The sequence below is a fragment of the Amblyomma maculatum genome, chromosome 6, assembly GCF_055883805.1.
Source record: "Amblyomma maculatum isolate TAMU_Amacu chromosome 6, ASM5588380v1, whole genome shotgun sequence".
Lineage (NCBI taxonomy): Eukaryota > Metazoa > Arthropoda > Arachnida > Ixodida > Ixodidae > Amblyomma > Amblyomma maculatum.
Genome location: NC_139349.1, coordinates 62,372,439 through 62,389,807, shown reverse-complemented (window position 1 = coordinate 62,389,807; position 17,369 = coordinate 62,372,439). Strand labels below are relative to the sequence as shown.

General features: G+C 49.6%; 1 protein-coding gene across 1 annotated transcript in view; it reads left to right on the top strand.

Annotated features, from left to right (window-relative positions):
- The window catches only part of timeout (circadian regulator timeout), a 336,321-nt gene that overhangs the window by 297,506 nt on the left and 21,446 nt on the right, over nucleotides 1-17,369 (top strand). The gene's annotated exons all lie outside the window — the stretch shown is intronic.

Here is a 17,369-nt window from a genome sequence, read left to right as displayed (position 1 = left end):
AAGCGTAATGCGTTGCGCCCCGGCCACAACCACTGCCACCATTTAGAGCGTGCACTTCGGGGCCATGGAATCTCTGTCAAACAGGCCGCGTCGCTCGCTTTCGGAGAACGCGAGTCACCGCTGCAACTGACTGCTGCTTCGGCTGATCGGTGCGCACTGTGAGGACGCACGACCCGCAAGGGACTTTGCGCCCCGCGTTCATCCATCTTCGCCAAGTCGGCTCATAGACGGGCGGCGCTGCGGCGCACCTGCTTCTCCGTCGAAGCCCCCCCCCCCCCCCCCCCCCCCTTCCTCTCCCTCTTGCTGAAAGCTGAAGGCTAAAAGGAGGGAGTTCGGCGTCACCGCTGCCGCTGAGATAAGCCTTCCGCGCAAGCAGCTTGTATCGATTCTAATTTTCGCCTTGTATCCTCTTCACCCCCACCTCATCGCGCGAGGGACGGCTTCGCTCACGCCAGCGACGCTTTCTACAGTATCGTCTTCCCCCGACGTCTTCTCTCTGTTCGTACGTGTGCGCGCGTTTATTTCTTCCCTTCGCAACATTTTCCTTAGTTTCCGCGGTGTGACTGCTCCCTCAAAAAGTTGCGCGGCATTAAAGGCAGTTTTGAGGGAGACGAAGGCGAAAAAAGGAAAACGGGAATGAAAGGGGAAAGGGGAACAGACTGTAAAAACGCACCGCGTGACTTCAGGATTCTGAAATTGGCCCCGCAGCATTTTTTTTTTCTCCCCTCCAGTGAACCTTTCTCCTCTGATTGCTTTCTTCCCATCCACGGCCCGTTTCGCCGAGACACTATTTCTTTCTATTTTCTTGTTTATTTCCTCTCGCTTTCTCGCCTCCCGTCTTGTTCCGGAGTATTTCTGTCTCTGGTGCGAGTGTTTGCGTTCGCGACTCTTGGAAATATTAAACCCTTAGCTGCGGCTTTCCCGCAGGCAAAAGCAATCAGGCGCTGGCGCACTTTTAACCCGGCCTCGTCTATCCCTCGCCAGTCTCCTACTTTTGCCCTAGTTATTATGTTCCTCTTTCTTTTTTTCGTCTCTCTCCAGTCGTACAAGACTGTGCGTCCCCGCTTCGTTAGTTTGTTCCCTTTCGCCGTCTTCGGCTACGCGCACGGACGTCTCTACTCGAGACACGAACTTGCACGCGCCGGGCGCCGGCGGCGCCTCAAGTTGAGAGCAAACACGGCCGTGTCGTTACTTGAGCGCGAAACGTTCTGAGTACACAGAGAAGGAGCTGGTTTCACCGACCCTATATGGGGCTTTCCTGCTGAGCACCCGTCGCTGTCAGGGAGCGTTGCCGGCGTCTTGAGTTCCTCTGTTTCTCATCGACGTGTCTGCGGCGTAGAGAACGTTACGTCTACGCGCTGGGAGGAAGAGTTGTGGGCACAGCAGTTTGGTGCTGTAAAACTGGAAGAAAGAAAACTTCCTTCTGCGATTTGGAAACTGAAGACGACTGCCGTCTGAGAGAAGGTTCGCTTTAAAGTAACCCGCCGTCGTATCCCATTACGCTGATATTTTTCTTCCTCTGTTTCTGTATTTATTCTCTCGGTTACGTACACTTCTTGCAAAGGTGAGCCTTAATTGGCATAGCCGTTTGTTCAATATGCGTCGATATGCGTACAGTTGCAGCTTTATAGTACCCAGAAATGTGGCGCAAACACAACACAGGCGCACTGTTGTTGTGTTTTCTTCTCATGTGATTGTGTTTGTTGCGCCACATTTCTGGGTACTATGCAGCACCAACTCGCCCCTCAAGCTGTTAAGTTGAGGCTTTTTTTGGAATTGTCGGCTCTTATTATAGTCTTCATGCCTCACAAAAATGATGGCAATTAAGCGATACACGTGATGGCATATAGCGCTGCGCGATGATTCTTTACGGCTTGCGTTCATCCCTTTACTGCGCTCCACGCGAACGTCTGAAGAAATCATTTGGTCAGCCTGGATTCATCCGGCAAAAGTCGTGTAGACACATACCGGCAGGTACCGGTAAAGGAGGTCGAGTCCATTGGTGTGGCTAGTTGTTCAGCGTGGACTATGCACGACTGGAGTAGCTGTTTGGGGCTTACAGAACGAAACAAAGAGGTATACGCTTGACTAGTCTACACTTGGGTGCATCCAACGTTCCAGCTGCACGCTGTGACTCGGTTGTACGTGTCTCGGAAGGAGTGATCGGTTTTCTTTTCCAGTGACTTTTTGATTGGCTCGCACGAATGAACCTGGGCGGGCCGAGGACCAGAAGAGTAATCTCGAGCAGCGAGTGCACCATCCTACTGAATGAAAGGAACGCGGTCTGCACGGCTGAGTGGGCAGCTACGAAACGAGCATGCGCTGCTCTTTATTACGTACGTGCAGCCCCCACCGCGGTACGGCGGAGCCCCGTTATCGTCGAAAAAGGACTCCCTCCTCTCCGCGTGCTTTCCTCCGCCCACCCTCTTTGTTTTTGCTATATTTTTCATTCCTTAATATTTGAGACCGTTTCCGCGTGCCTGAATTCGTCTTCACCTTCCTGCATGTTTCGCTTAAACTCTGGGTGCGCCGTCGGGGCGTTTCCGTGGCTCCGCAGAACAAGGCCTTCAGCGGAACTCGTTAAGGACCGTAAAATGTGCTCCCACTTTTGCGCGCCCGCGTGCCAACGCCGAGTCGCCGACGACGGTGGCGGGCTCGTTTGTGGAACGTGCGTAGAGCCGCGCGTGCGTACGTATGTATATGCATGCGACGCGTAGTTGCGCGCGTTGCTTTTTTAAACTTTTTTTTTTTTTCCCCGACATCACCCGCCTTCTTGGGGCTCGAGCATTCCTCACCGCACCGTCGCCGTTTCGGCAGCAATGTTGGAGCGCTCTCCGGATGGCTGAGGAATGCCGCGGCTGTTACGAGCGCAACTCTTCCATCGCCATGCGTAGATGGGGCTGTCCGGATGCTTCTCCACTCGCGAGGGGCTCAACCAAGTGTGTCTGTCGTCCCCTCCCTTCCCCGTGGTCTCCCCCGGTGCCGTCGCAGCTCCTGCGGTCATTATACGCCAGCCGAGAGCACACCATTCGCGTACGCGCCTCGCTGGCATTCCGGCTGTGCTGGGCGGCTTCGTGTTACTCGAGAGCGCGGAACTAAAGAGCTGATTATGAAACATCTCGCGCGTTGTGTGTGCCCCATTCCCAGCAGAATGGCTGCTGCGCTCGTGGCTCTCGGTGACTGGCTAGTTTGCTTGGAGAGGACGCGAATGTGTCTCTTTTTCATTGCGTATAACTTCACTTACGTGGCCGAGGGGAAAAGGTGCACTTTATTTTTTCTATTTCACGTCATGCCTTTGTTCCCCTTTACCATCATTTTTCGTCTACAGTAACCGTTACTTAATCGAAAGTTGTAGACGGTAATCTGACAGCTGGGGAGTCTCGAAGTCCGTGTGTTGTCCCTTGTGTTTCGTGTTCTTTGTTTCCGTGTTTTTACCGCTACAAAATGATTCCAACAAGAAATTACCAACTAGCCCAACTTGACGTTTCAACGTGTGGTCGAGTGTACCTGAATGAATTTCACGTGCCGTATTTTATGCTTTCACCATTTCGGAGTTTCTTTTTTTCCTTGCATATATAACTTTGCATATGACAGTAATGTTACACGTGGAAGATTCCAGTAGATTTGCGCGTTTTGGCACATATGGCGTTCATCCGGGTTCAGAGGAGCACCATTTTCTCAAAATCTGAAAATTTGCTGTCGTCGATGTATTGGCAGATGTATTGGCTTCTCGATGTGACGAACACTTGATTCCTTGCGGTGCACCTCATACTGCGCGCTCCGCACGTTTTTGCTTTCGTGGCCGCTTTCTCCGTGCGGCTGCTTTCGCGTTTAAGGACTGCTTCTGGCTCGCAGACAAGCCTGCTTGCCTGCCTGAACAGGTAGAATTCAAGACATGCAGCCGGAATTCGGCGCGCCGCACTGTCATACCGTAGGCAGGCGGGTACCGAAGGCGGTAGCTATCGCGCGGGCTGTTGTCCCTCATTAAGGCACCGACGACGTTCACATCCACGCAGCCGGGCCGCCATGCGACGTCGGGGCACCGATCACGGCAAGGGGAGCCACATTCCCAGATTCTCTCCCGCTGCCTCCGTTCGTCGTGTTCCGTGCAGTTCTAGCAAAGTTGAACGTTCGGAAACGTTTGGGTTGGGAAGACGTGCTGTGATGACGCTTCCTTCTTTGTGCATTCTGAAGGGACTATAACAGGGTGGCGGGAAAATTACTGCATGAAAGCTTGACCAGCTGGGAATCGGCTAAGGCAGCGGAAAAGTGGGTGTGAACAAACTCTGCCGCTTTGCACGCGCCTGGGGTCCGACCGACGCCGCGTGTCCTGGCTTGCGTGTCTCCCGCACCGCACAGAAGTGCTGACACCGGTGGTCGAGAAGCTGCGAGGAAGTGGGGAATGAGAGGCGCGAAGTCAGCCGCGCGATGGCGAGGGGTGCATTTTAATGACAAGTGCCGGCAGCGCCCTGGCGTTTGCAGCGTGCTTCGGCATCCCGTACGACCGCGGGGTTCTGAGGGAGAAAACGATTCGGGGTCCGGGATCGAACACGCCGCCCCGGTGGCCACGAGACTCGTTGCTTGTCAGGGGTGTGGAGATGGGGAAGGTTGCCAGGCTCCGCGACTGCGGGGAGACTGACGTGTCCCGCGCCCGGTTGGGTGCTTTGTAAGGCAATGCGTGCTGTCGTGTGGCGGCGATATTGCGTGCCTCTGGGGCATGCTGCAGCCGCGCACTCTGCGGCAACTGCGGGACGTCTATAATGAAGTAACTTACCCAGCCCTCTCGTTTTACAGATAGCAGCCGCCAACGAGCATGGAAGCGTAAGCCTAGTTCGAAAGTTTTTTTCTTTTCTCCAACTTTTGTAAAGGAGAGGAAGGCTGTAAGCGTAGTACGAAACAGATTAATCGGTAACTTGGTAAATATACAGAATCCAGGCTTTACTTGTGTTTTCAGCGTCGATAACTAGATCTCTAGCTATCTGCGAATGGTGAATCCGCTTCTCTGCCAGCTGCATCCCCATAATCTTCGCAAACTTTTTAATCTCATCTGCCTACCTAACTTCATGCCGCCCCCTGCAGCATTTGATTGCCTTCCCTTGGAATTCATTTGTTACCCTTACTTACCATCGGTTATCTTACTTTTGCAGTACATGACCTACGCATGCCCACTTTTTTCTTTTCTACAAGAAATTCAGTAACTCATGTATGTTCCCTGAGCGACATTAACGCTTACTGTCTCTTAACGTTCACGTAGCATTTTCAGCTCCCTAGCTGTTTGTGTCGTCCATTGTTTAAGTAAACCATTTTCATTAGTTCACACCTTTCTGCCAACAAGTGAGTACTGGTCAAAAACAGCCGTTATATAATTTTCATTCTTGAGGGATAATAGTAAGCTCCAGTCTCGACCTCAGAGTACTTACCAAACGTGCTTTTCACCTCTGTCTTGTTCGTCTAGTTATTTCTCTCCGGTAGCTTGTATCTTTGGTCAGGTCATTACCTGGCCTAGGTAGGCGTATTCCCTTACCGCCTCAACTGCTCACTATCAATCATAAACTTCTGTTCCCTTCCGAGGCCGGTGAATATTATTTCAGTTATCTGCATATTAATTTTTACACACCTCGTGCCCATTTCTGGCTTAGGTCATTAATGATCCTTTGTATTTGGTGATGCGGGTGAGGGAAATACGCCTGCACGAAAGGAGGCCTAAAGAAGCAGTGCAAGCTATATACCACCTACTTAACAGCGGAAAGTCCAAGTGATGCCAACGCCTCTGCTCATGCTTGTACATACACAGAACACTGGCGCATACGTTGTCACACCAGGTATTCCCATCCAGCGCAGTCTTTCCGATGCAAGTGCCACACTACATAGGCGCATTACCTCCTGCGCCTATGTGCTCCCCCTCACCATCTCCCCTGAATCTGTCTGACTTTGGGCCATTACCAACGACACAAACACAAAGCCAGGGAAGGCGTATCAAGAATACATTGAGGTTATGGTGTAGTCGAACTCAAAACCACCAAATGTTTTTAAGATTTGACGTGCGCGAAGAACATACTAAACTTCTGAGCATTTTTAGTTTATTAGAATTTCCAGCCGACTCAGTAAGTTCCTGGAATATTACTGCTGACCTACCCTAAATGCAAGATGGTGGAATGGAAACTTCTAGTTTGAAACAAATATTTTTATGCATATAAGCGTCACTCAGAAAAGGAAACAACAGCGTTAACAGGGTTGACAAGAAAACCTAGCGGCAATAATTTTGTTTTCTTGTGCCCCACTTCTTTGACCCCGTTTTAAACTGTTCGAACCGGAATGGAATACTACTGCTATCTCGAACCTGAAGCTGAAGCAGAGTCACAACCGAAGAAATTTTGATTTGACGTCATTGTAATGTTAGACCTTCTGTCGCAGCGTGAAAAAGTTTACGCTTACACTCTAACCGCCGCCGCATACCTATGGCATGCGTGCATTACGCCTTATGTCAATATGCGTCCTCGCTGAGACCGTATTTCTGCAAGACGGCATAGTGTTATTTCTTTCCACTGACCCGGGACTAATGCCTCTTACCTTCTGATATCGCTGTTAACGGGCATCAGCTTTGCGAGATGCTGATCAGAGATCGTTTGTCTGGTTTATTGCTATGCATCTGTTTCTTACTCTGGAGTCTACGTTAGTCTCTACTACCATCGCGTTCTTGCCTATCGGCACTCTGCAGTCCTTCCTTGGCGATGTACAAGCTACTAAACTGACCTGACTTACACGAGTTAGGATTGTCTGGTGTAACTCATTACTGGGGCCTGGTGTATTATCATACGAGGGCTCCCACTAATGCAGTCATTCGTAGCGCTACGACTCAATTAACGGGCGATGTTGCTCTTGCCAGTAGGCTTACTAGTTACGCAGATTAAAAGTCATCACATGAACTCCGCTTTCTTCATCTTTTTAGGACCTTGGGCATGCTCTTCATCGCCAAGAAGCTATTGTTAGCAAGTGGCGCTTGAGGATAACAATCAGGCATATTTTTTTGTAATGTCACTTCAACATCTGACCGCCAAAGGTAAATGCACTGAAAAGTTTAAATCACAGTCACAACAGCAACTCCTTTCACCCGGCCATGAAACGTTGCCGCATCAATTCGCATCAGAGGAGACTAAAGACAAAGGTGGGTGTCGAAGGGAAGGGTGCGTTCAAATTGCGGACACGAGCCTTTCTTTATTTTCCAACGACCTGTCGAATTGTCCCTCCCTCTCTCTGTCCACCGGCGACGAGAATGGCTTGCCCATCCCGCTCACTCCATGCCGTCTGACTGCTGAAGCGCGCTCGCTCGCACGTTTGAAGCGTGGCCGCGCCCTCCGCCTTCGTCGCCGCTTTACCGGCGGTCCCAGTGCGATACGTGACACTCCGGGCACCGCCAAAGCGAGTTGAACGAATGAATGGTGCCGCCTGACTCTCAGCTCTGGGACTGCGAGGAAACGGATCGAGTCCCGCAGGGCGCCAGTGTCGCTTCCCCTCAGCGCCCACGCTTCACCTCACCACTCCCCGCCCCATCCCGAGAGCGCCCCGTGGCCCGCTCGGCTGGCTGGCTCTGGGATCCGATTCGAGCTGGCGGATCCGTCCAAGCGGCGCGGCGGGCCCACGCGCTCCACCGCGGTCCCGGAAATCGCGGGAGCCGTTAGCGAGTTTTAATTAATCGAAATTATCGTGCCCCATTTGGATTCCGCGAACGCGTCCTAGCGTGATAAATCGAAACGCGGCTCTCTCTGCGTTTCGGCTCGCCCTGACTTGGTGCGCTGTCGCACTCGGATTTCTCCCACTCGCTTTCTCTCAGTGTCTGTCTGTCTCTTTGGCCCTTATCTTCATTCTCGGACAAGGCTAATGAACCTGCACAGACCGTGTTCATGCGTCTATATGGCCGAAGCCGTTGTGCGTATTTGTTATCTGCGCTCATTCGCGCTTGTCCGTCGAAGTTGTGCTTTTGGCGCTGCTTTGCTTTAATTACTTCTGTTAATAACCTTTTTGCTATTCGTACCTCCTATCTTAATTGCATGTATATATTACGAAGTCTGCGCTTAGCCTCGCTTTTATAACGTCTGCAGTTGTATCTGCGAATCTCTTCCTATTCGAACTTTGTGTACTTTTTTTTTTTTTTTTTTGCAATGCGCCTCTGTGCTGTGTGGTAGCGCGCAACGAAAAGAAAAATCAATAGTTCTTGTATGTGCACTTCTGCACAGCAAAGAAACATTGGGGGTTTAGTTAGTTATATAGTAGTGTTCTTCTACTGTATGAGAGTCTGGGTTTAGTCAACCGATATCGCCTTCCGAACGACCGTAACTAGCTTGAAGTCGAATTGCGCTATGGGCCTGACTCCGTTTTGGCTGTGCTTACATATAAATTTTAATGTTATCTCTATTAATAGTTAGGCTGGAGTTGTGATAACAGCTTGGTTACGTCCCTCGAGAAAACCTGCGCTTCTTCAGAATCTTTTTTCCTCCATTTACCTCGCAAGTGCAGCTTTTTTAGTGGTCGTTTATATTCTTCGTGCAAATAGGTTTGAAAATACCGCCGAATTAACGCTCAGGCTTTAACGGAATTAAAGATATGCTAAAGCATAGGTATTCCTAACAAAAAGGGTGTTTCAAAGAAGATTTTAAGAGGTTCTAAGAAATAGTGTGTTCGAAATAGAAAAAAAAAAGTATATATTCCCAGGAACAAACTTTGTATCGGTGGACACAATTTGCTGCAAAATTTCTCAAACTGTACAGCCAATTAACAAAAATACTCTGATATATTTTTAATTATCGCAGTTGGGTGGTTAATTCCAATGGGGAGGCTTAAGCCGCGAACAAGACGATGCCGTATCATTTTTTTGAAACGAAGAAAGACTTGCTTTCTAAAGTGTCCCAGCACGAAGACATGGGACGCTTTGTTTCCGTACCGAACAGAAACTGAGTGCAGGCGACGCGCAGAAAGCTCGGTACAAAAGCGACGTCCGGTGATGACGTAATGTAGTGGCAACGGCGCCGAATTCAAACTGCCTGCTCTAGTGGGACGTGTCAAGCACTTAATTTCGCCCAGTCGCTCTTAGAAATAACGACCACTCAGCTGACAATAATCGGCCTTTCTCTTGCACCGAACTGCGGGGCAAAAAAAAAAACATGTACATGCAGATTGTACACCCTTTGCCAAAAGTTCAGAGCCCTGGGGTCTACATCTGAGACATACCATGTGGCTCGTAATGCATTCCCGGGTTTTAAAACTTGCTGAAGCAAGAAAACTTTCCTTCCTACCCTCTCCAATGCTTAGGACTTCCACGATTGTTAAAGACGTCGTAACGTATGGCTTAAAAGCAAACCCTCTGGGCTCTAAACTTTTGACAAAGGCTGTATATGACGTGGCGTAGTACAGCTTGCAATCCGACTGACCGCCGTTGCCACTGCTCACGTCGTCACTGCTCACGTCGTCACTGGACGTCGCTTCTGTACGCAGCTTCCCCTGTACTCAGTTCTCTCTCTCTCTCTAAACATAAAAGTCAACCAAGGAGGCGGTAGCCAACAGAGCATGAAGCTTAGCTCACCGCCTTGATTTTTCTTTCTCTCTGTAGGCAAATATTTCAGAAAAAGCTGAAACGTTGCTCAGTCTAAGCTTCGCCGCATAACCATCGTTAGTGTGGCAGAGTACTCTTTACAGAAATCCTTTTATTTGTGTGTGTGCGGGGGGGGGATTGGCGTGAAATGTTTGGTCAGTGGACTTGAGCGGTTGAGTATGGCGGCATTCATATTAATGAATTGCTTTTTTATTTTACTTTTTTAAATATTTGGCGGTGATCTGATGTACTGACTACCTTGCTTCTCCCAGTTCACTGTGCATCCCTCTATTAACGTTGTTCAGTCAACCCACACAAAATGCGTGCAGTGCTAAATTAGCCCAGTATGCAGTGCGTTACCTGAAGCACACCTGGGCGTCGCGTGCGGTTGCTCCCGTTATTTATTTCATTGTAATTCAATTTATTTCGGACATGCGCTTGTATGATATTTGATGAACTGACCTTTCGCGCGATAAATTGCAGAAACAGCTAGTATGTTTCAGGATTGACTAAGTGTAAACGACCCCCCCCCCCCCCCTCCTAAAATCATTTTCTTCTCTATGTTGTGGGAATTCAGCATTTTTTTATGTAACATGGTGTTGTGGTTCCGCGCTCCATCAGCTGTTATCAAGTTTTAATCTGGCGAGAGCGGATGCGGTCTTGCGAAGGCATCGTCGATAACGCGAGGCAGTTAGCGCCCTGGATACTCTATTGTTTCAGCCCCATGTTCGTTCCTCTCTACTTATCGCGGGCAACTAGCGGGAATGAACTAAATGCCGGGAGAGCATGCGCGAATGAACAAAACTGAAAGCAATGAGACGCAGCTGGTGCAGTTTCTTTTTTTCTTCTCACTACGCGTGTATCTCCCTTTAGTTCATCTTATTTTCAGCGTTGTCGTGAGGAAGACGATTGGAAACGAGATATGAAGCAATGCACATACAAATGGCGGTTCTCCCCGCCGGTCGCTGGCTGCTGTTGCGGCTACTGTGTTGGCCCAAACTGCGGAGCTGGTCGATTGAGCGATAACAAGTTTGGACGTTTGTGATGTGCCATTAAGAAATCAATGAACGTCATCAGACCTGCGTGCCCTCTGCGGGAAAGTGCGGGCTGAAGAAAAACTGGTGTTGGAAAGAAAAAGAGCACTCTTTGTGGCTGAAGACGGGGCTGTGGTTGGGGGCGGTTAGACCCTGCTGAGCTCGCGAGTGCTTCGTTCGCGAAAGAAACGGAGCTTGCAGGATCGCTGCTTTGTTTTCCTGTTATATGTTCAGTGGAGATTTCGGCCGTACTTCCAGCGCAGGTTCAAGGAGTATGATTAGAAAGCGGGCTTCGCGCGCGGCTCACCTTTGTTTGTTCAGTGCATGTAGAGTTTGTTGGTGCTAACGCTCCGCGGACCATCAGCGCGGCTACACAAAGTAGTTTATGGTTAGGTGGTTACAACCTTGCTTTTCGTTGCTTGCTCTACTTCTCTCACCGGCCTGCAGCCCATCTTGACTGCTATGCTTTCACCTCACGGCCACTCATCCTTACTGTCGGTGGTGTTTTATCCATGCAATATTGTGGTAAACATTGAGGTCGCTCTCCTCTCACTGTAATTTGGGCTGAATGGCTGGCGGTTACTGTTACTAGTTTTTTTTTTTCTCGAATATATACCGTTTTAATTCTACCTTGGAGCTATGCAATATCATAAAATGTATTCTCAAGTAACGCGTTTGAAGCAAAGTTTTCTACACAAACAGACATCCATGCACATATATACTTTGTGTGTGTGTGTGTGTGTGTGTGTGTGTGTGTGTGTGTGTGTGTGTGTGTGTGTGTGTGTGTGTGTGTGTGTGTGTGTGTGTGTGTGTGTGTGTGTGTGTGTGTGTGTGTGTGTGTGTGTGTGTGTGTGTGTGTGTGTGTGTGTGTGTGTGTGTGTGTGTGTTTGCGTGTATGTGCGCGTACGCGCGCGCATGTGTATGCGTGTATGTGCGCGTGCGCGCGCGCGCGCGCGCGCGCGTGTGTGTGTGTGTGTGTGTGTGTGTGTGTGTGCGTGTGTGTGTGTGTGTGTGTGTGTGTAACATTACACGGAATAACGGATTAAAAGAACCATCCCTGAAGGACTGCCCCACAAATCATGTAAATTAGGATATGAATCTGTCCACCATATTTACCCAGATGTTGCGAAATCATGTTAATTAAGCAGAGACAGTCACACACTGTTGACATATGCATATAGCACATCAGGGCTTGCGTGAAAATGCGAAGAATGACCTTATTTCGTTATGCCAAGGGTTATGGGGGCGCGCAAATGCCGGAGGCCTCGTTGCACAATCACGTTTTCATTTATATTGTCACCAACTCGATAAAGGGCGCTTGTGACCTCTTCGTCATCGTCGCGGCTTAGCGCGCAGGTTAATTGCTGGAGTCAGAAACATGGCAATACATGCAGCTGAATCTCGGTTGAAATATGACTATGTGCGTTGAGATTGGAGTGCAGTATAGGAGCCCCTCATGGGGATTTTGTAACAACTGTTAAGTTCCTGTCTGATAATTTACAATTCTTGCAGTCGGATCAGGACGTATGCGCAACAGTCGCAATTTTACCGTAGTACGCGCTGGTAATTTCGCATTACTGAGACTGGTTGGAGATGACGACACACTTTTATTTATCGCTTCGTGCCGCTCGCTTGGGGCAGGTCACTTGTCGTGTCGAGAAGAGCCCGTCGTTTCCCCTGTGAGTTGTTTCCGCAGCCGCCAGATTCTCGCGCCTAATCGAGCTGACCGGCAGCTCTCCTGGTTTGACAAATGGACTCGCGCCTTCTTTATAAGCTGGCAGTCGCAAGCGCGAGCTCGCGCACTCTCGCTAGGACTGGAAGCGGCGGCCCATAGACTCTCAAAACGCGGAGACTGTTCTGTGCAGCGTTCATCGAGCGGTCAGAGTTTGCAACGGAGGCAAAGCGTTCATCATTGGACTAGAAGCACTGTAGCGCCCGATCGCCTCCGACGCGGAAGGCGTCACGAGGCTGATCTCGACTCTTGTAGTTTATCTGTTCCAGTGGCCCCGTACCCGGACCGTAGTTTTTAAGCAAGTGTATGTTTGCTACGCTTCGTTCCGTTTTTGTTTGTTTGTCTGTTTTAAGCCCAAAGAAGCGAATTTCACCGTATGCCGGCAGTATTTGTGTTCCTTGCCTCTATCGTCCATGGTGCGGTGTAGGTTGATGCAAAGTGGTCAGGGGTGTGTAGTGATGCCTCAGCATGGTGTCATCGTTTCTTCAGGGGTGGGTGCCTCACAACCTGTTTTTTTGGCACGGTTAATTCGCTCTCTAGTGTTCTTTTCGAAGGTCTTCACGCGGTGACGTTCGTATAACGCGCGCGTGCAAGTTTTTACAAGTAGTAATTAGCCGCTCCTGTGGGGTTCAAATTAGTAAGATCTAATTGGGGCCACCTACTTTTGAACCTTTGCCTCTCCCTCTCTGGAAGCGTTAAACGGAGTTGTTTGTGTCGCTTTCTTCGGTCCTACTGCATGTATCTAGAGCGGAGCGCAGTGTGTTGCCGTGCCGAGAAAGGAAGCCCATTAGAGCGTCCATTACGCCGCCGGCTGTTTCCAGGCAGCTTTTCGTCCGACTTGGCTTCGCTGCTTTGCGATATCAAGCGATGCCGAAGTGCGGGCACGCATGCGTTGTTGGGGGAGTGGGAGGCAAATCGTTCCAAACTGGCGACATCGAGCCGCCCAGGCGAGAGATCCAGGCGCCCGGCTGGGAGCCCGACACCGTTTCGCTGCCCAGCCTGTTTACCCATGAGCTCAAGCGCGGGCTATGCGTCACTGGGCGGTAGTTCAGCGCGTACGGCGCGGGCAGCGACTGTGCAGCGTCATCGAGTGTTTGCTGTCATCGCATGCCATGAATTGTAGCTCCAAGGTCGGCCAAGGTTAAAAATTGCCAGTTAGCTGTTTCAGAGAGCACGGAATCCGTTGAACTAAAAAAAGAAAAATAATAAGAATGTAGTTGCGGTTATACTAACCTGATTGCTCGCTGCTCGAAACTGCTCGAAACTGCTCGAAAGGAAAGAAAAATATTTACCAAACAGCATGAGTCCCGCTTTCGGGATTCACTTCAGCGTGCGCGCGATATCGACCAGAGGAGCATTGTTACACACGTATAAATAGATCAGGGTTCACCTATGGACGTTTTTATTTCGTGGAAATGCAATAACCGTCTCTGTTGGCACGAACCAGGTTCCAATCATTCTCGTTAGCGGAGCAGCTTGCGTATTCTCCCGCCGTCGTCTCAATCCGCCAAGGCTAAACGATTCAAAAGTATAGCGCCTTCCTACTTCAAGTTTTGCGGGACTGTTACGTCTGGGATGCAGCTATCTCGCTGCTTGTTCTAGATGCCAATGCGTTAAGCGCCGGCACGCGCGGTCAAATCGCACGGAACGCGGCACTGCGCATTGCTAGACACCGAGACGAGCACAACGCCCGTATGGCTGCGAGACGACCTTGACAGGCGACGCCTGACTTCTTCGCCGCCATCGCTGTCGTCGCGCCGTCCAGTGGAGCCGTGTGGAAAACTTTCGTCCCAGCCGGGCCCTTCGCGTTCTCTGCAGTCCGCTCACTCGTGCACGCCTGGCTGAGAGCGGCAGCCTGCGACTCGACCTCGCCGGAACATTAATCAAACGTCCCGGACCATCTTTTATGCGGGCGGGCCGCGCAGATGTCGGGAATGAGTCCGCCAGCCCCCGCCCTCTCACCCGTCGCCGGTTTCTGCCATCACTTCATTCACGATTACGAACGGCAATCTCTATAGCAATTCGCTGTTTTCGTTTTTATCTTTCACTCTCTGTATAGAATGCACTGGAGGAGAGGAGGTTTTTTAAGCTTAATGCCGCGATTAAAGAGAGCCTCTGAGCGCGATATTAAAGATCATGGTGTGTAATCCCGTTGGTAGTTTCAGGTTAGCGACTTTAACGTCCATCCCAGCTTCTTTTTAGCTGAAGCAGAGGCCGTTACTCTCAGACCTGGCGGTAATTTATGGCCTAGGGGGTAAATTTATTAACGTCTGGCTCATAGCAGCCTCGTTTTTTAAACCTACGCTGGAATAATAAATGTAATAAGCGCCTTGTGTACCTTGCGTAATCTGATCGAGCGCTGAGCCTTAATTAATTTTAGGCCTGCGATGAGCTCTTACGGTCGTTGAACGCCAGATGAAGGTGTGTTTCATGTTTCAGTTGTCTTTTTTGCGGCAGCGACTGCTCATTTGTGGGAAAAAATACACGTAGCAGCACTTGCTACTGGTTCAAAGCATTTCGCAGTCAGAGTCTGTAATTTTCCAGGCACTGACTTCGCTCTCTGCCCCCTTCATGTTTTCTGCCGTCTTTTCTTCATCCCTTTACCTAAATTTTTTTCGACCCGAGACTAAATCAGCAGGCCATTTTCGTCTCCTAAGCTTCTTTTTTTTAAAGGAGGCGGTATACATATTGCATTCACTTTTTGTGCATTTCTAATACCGTTTGTTTTTGGTGGTGTTGTTGGGGTGTGCGGGGCTAACCATCCCGAAGCTGTATTTGAGTTATGAGAGGCTGTGTAGAAGACCGTTTCAATTTTTTTTTTCTGCCACCGTGAGGTCGTGTACATTCACTGACATCTCACGGCGCACAAGTACGTTCGCGTCCCATGTCCAGCGAAAAGCTTCGTCTGCGGACGGAGTCAATTTGGCGACCGGCTCGCTAGCCGATCGTATACGCCACTGAGCTACCGAGTTGCGTTACGCTTGGTTGTCTAGGTAAGCCATTGTGCACGCCACTTTGGCTCAGTATTTATAGCATTCCCCGATTGGTGAGATTATCTGTAAAGTAAACTGCCGGACGGTCAAATTCGATCTGTTGATTCTCGGGCTGGTCGAAGAAAATAATCGGCATTCTTGCTTCCTGTCATGCTTCACAGCTTTGTTTTTGCCTGGCTTGTAAAATACGCGCCAGTGCCCTATTAATGCTCGGCTGTGTCACTGACCTGTCATAGTCTCCAAGCTACGACCGGGCGTTCTTGGTGATCACGGTTGCTTTAGATTTAAGATCTCACATCCTCTCGGCAAAACACAGAAAAATAAAAGGATATAAAATCGTGACACAGCCATGATTTGTCGTTTTCACGGGAAGCCCTGCGTTTTGCGGTTCAGAAGCACTTTTGCCGAAGGCGAAGTTCTTTATATTGCAGAAATAAAACGGGGATGGGCTGAGAACTTCGAGGTTAAAGCCTAAATGTTTGAAAGGTTTGAAACGTTTCAAACGCAGCTTTGTCAAAGCCATTTCACAGGAATTCAGTATGCCGGAGGTACAGCCTTCCATATTTTTAACATGATCCTGCGAGTGTCGATTTCCCCGTGTAGCCGCGCGGATGCGGAGCAGGGCTTAAATTGCTAGAGGGAACACGCATGTGCATCGGTCATGCTGCTCGACATAGCGTCGTGTGCTTCGTGCGAATATGTGGCAGATTTTGGTAGTGTTTTGTGTGTGTGTGTGTGTGTGTGTGTGTGTGTGTGTGTGTGTGTGTGTGTGTGTGTGTGTGTGTGTGTGTGTGTGTGTGTGTGTGTGTGTGTGTGTGTGTGTGTGTGTGTGTGTGTGTGTGTGTGTGTGTGTGTGTGTGTGTGTGTGTGTGTGTGTGTGTGTGTGTGTGTGTGTGTGTGTGTGTGTGTGTGTGTGTGTGTGTGTGTGTGTGTGTGTGTGTGTGTGTGTGTGTGTGTGTGTGTGTGTGTGTGTGTGTGTGTGTGTGTGTGTGTGTGTGTGTGTGTGTGTGTGTGTGTGTGTGTGTGTGTGTGTGTGTGTGTGTGTGTGTGTGTGTGTGTGTGTGTGTGTGTGTGTGTGTGTGTGTGTGTGTGTGTGTGTGTGTGTGTGTGTGTGTGTGTGTGTGTGTGTGTGTGTGTGTGTGTAGGGGGGGGGGGGTGTTGCTGTACCTGCGGTTGGGTGCCAACTCGTAATGTTGGAAGCACGGCGGTGGGCTCCGACTGCGTTTGCTAGCGTCTCCAGAGCGTTTATTATAATGAAAGTATAAGAGCGTTTATTATAATGAAAAGAAATATTCATTTCTTACAAATCTGCTCTCTCTCTTGCTGGATTCCCTTCGAGCCCTGAACGCCATCATTACCGCTTACGTTTCTTTTCGCACTCGCAACACCATCTGTTTTTCTGGCCGTCTTGGAGAACTCAGTTGATAAAGTGACTGCCCCGAATAGGGAGTGGTGGACAACTTATCAGCCGACCTGTGAGCAGCTGTGTCGGGCCGGTGGGCGACGCCGTTTTGAGCACACATCTTTTTTTATTATTATTTCAAGAAAACTTTGCATGTCTCAGATATCACCAATTTCTTGCCCTATACGCCACACAAATGCACACTTGTCTACACATGCTTACTAGGGAAGCGCTGAATAAACCTTTGCCTCCATGAGAAAAAAGAAAAAGGAAATTATAAGCAAGCTTCCATTCTCAATTTTTTTTTAACTGACTTTGTTTAAGGCACTCCCAACGAAGCAGTACTCACCTATGGGGCTAGAACGTGGAGGCTAACCAAGAGGGTTCTACTTAAGTTGAGGACAACGCAGAGGGCTATGGAACGAAAAATAGTAGGGGTAACATTAAGAGATAGGAAGCGGGCAGAGTGGATCAGAGAAATAACTCAAGTTAGTGACATTCTAGTGGAAATCAAGAAGAAATGGGTGTGGGCAGGACATGTAGTGTGAAGAGAGGATAACCGATGGTCGCTTAGGGTAACAAACTGGATTCCAAGGGAAGGAAAGCGTAGCAGGGAGCAGCA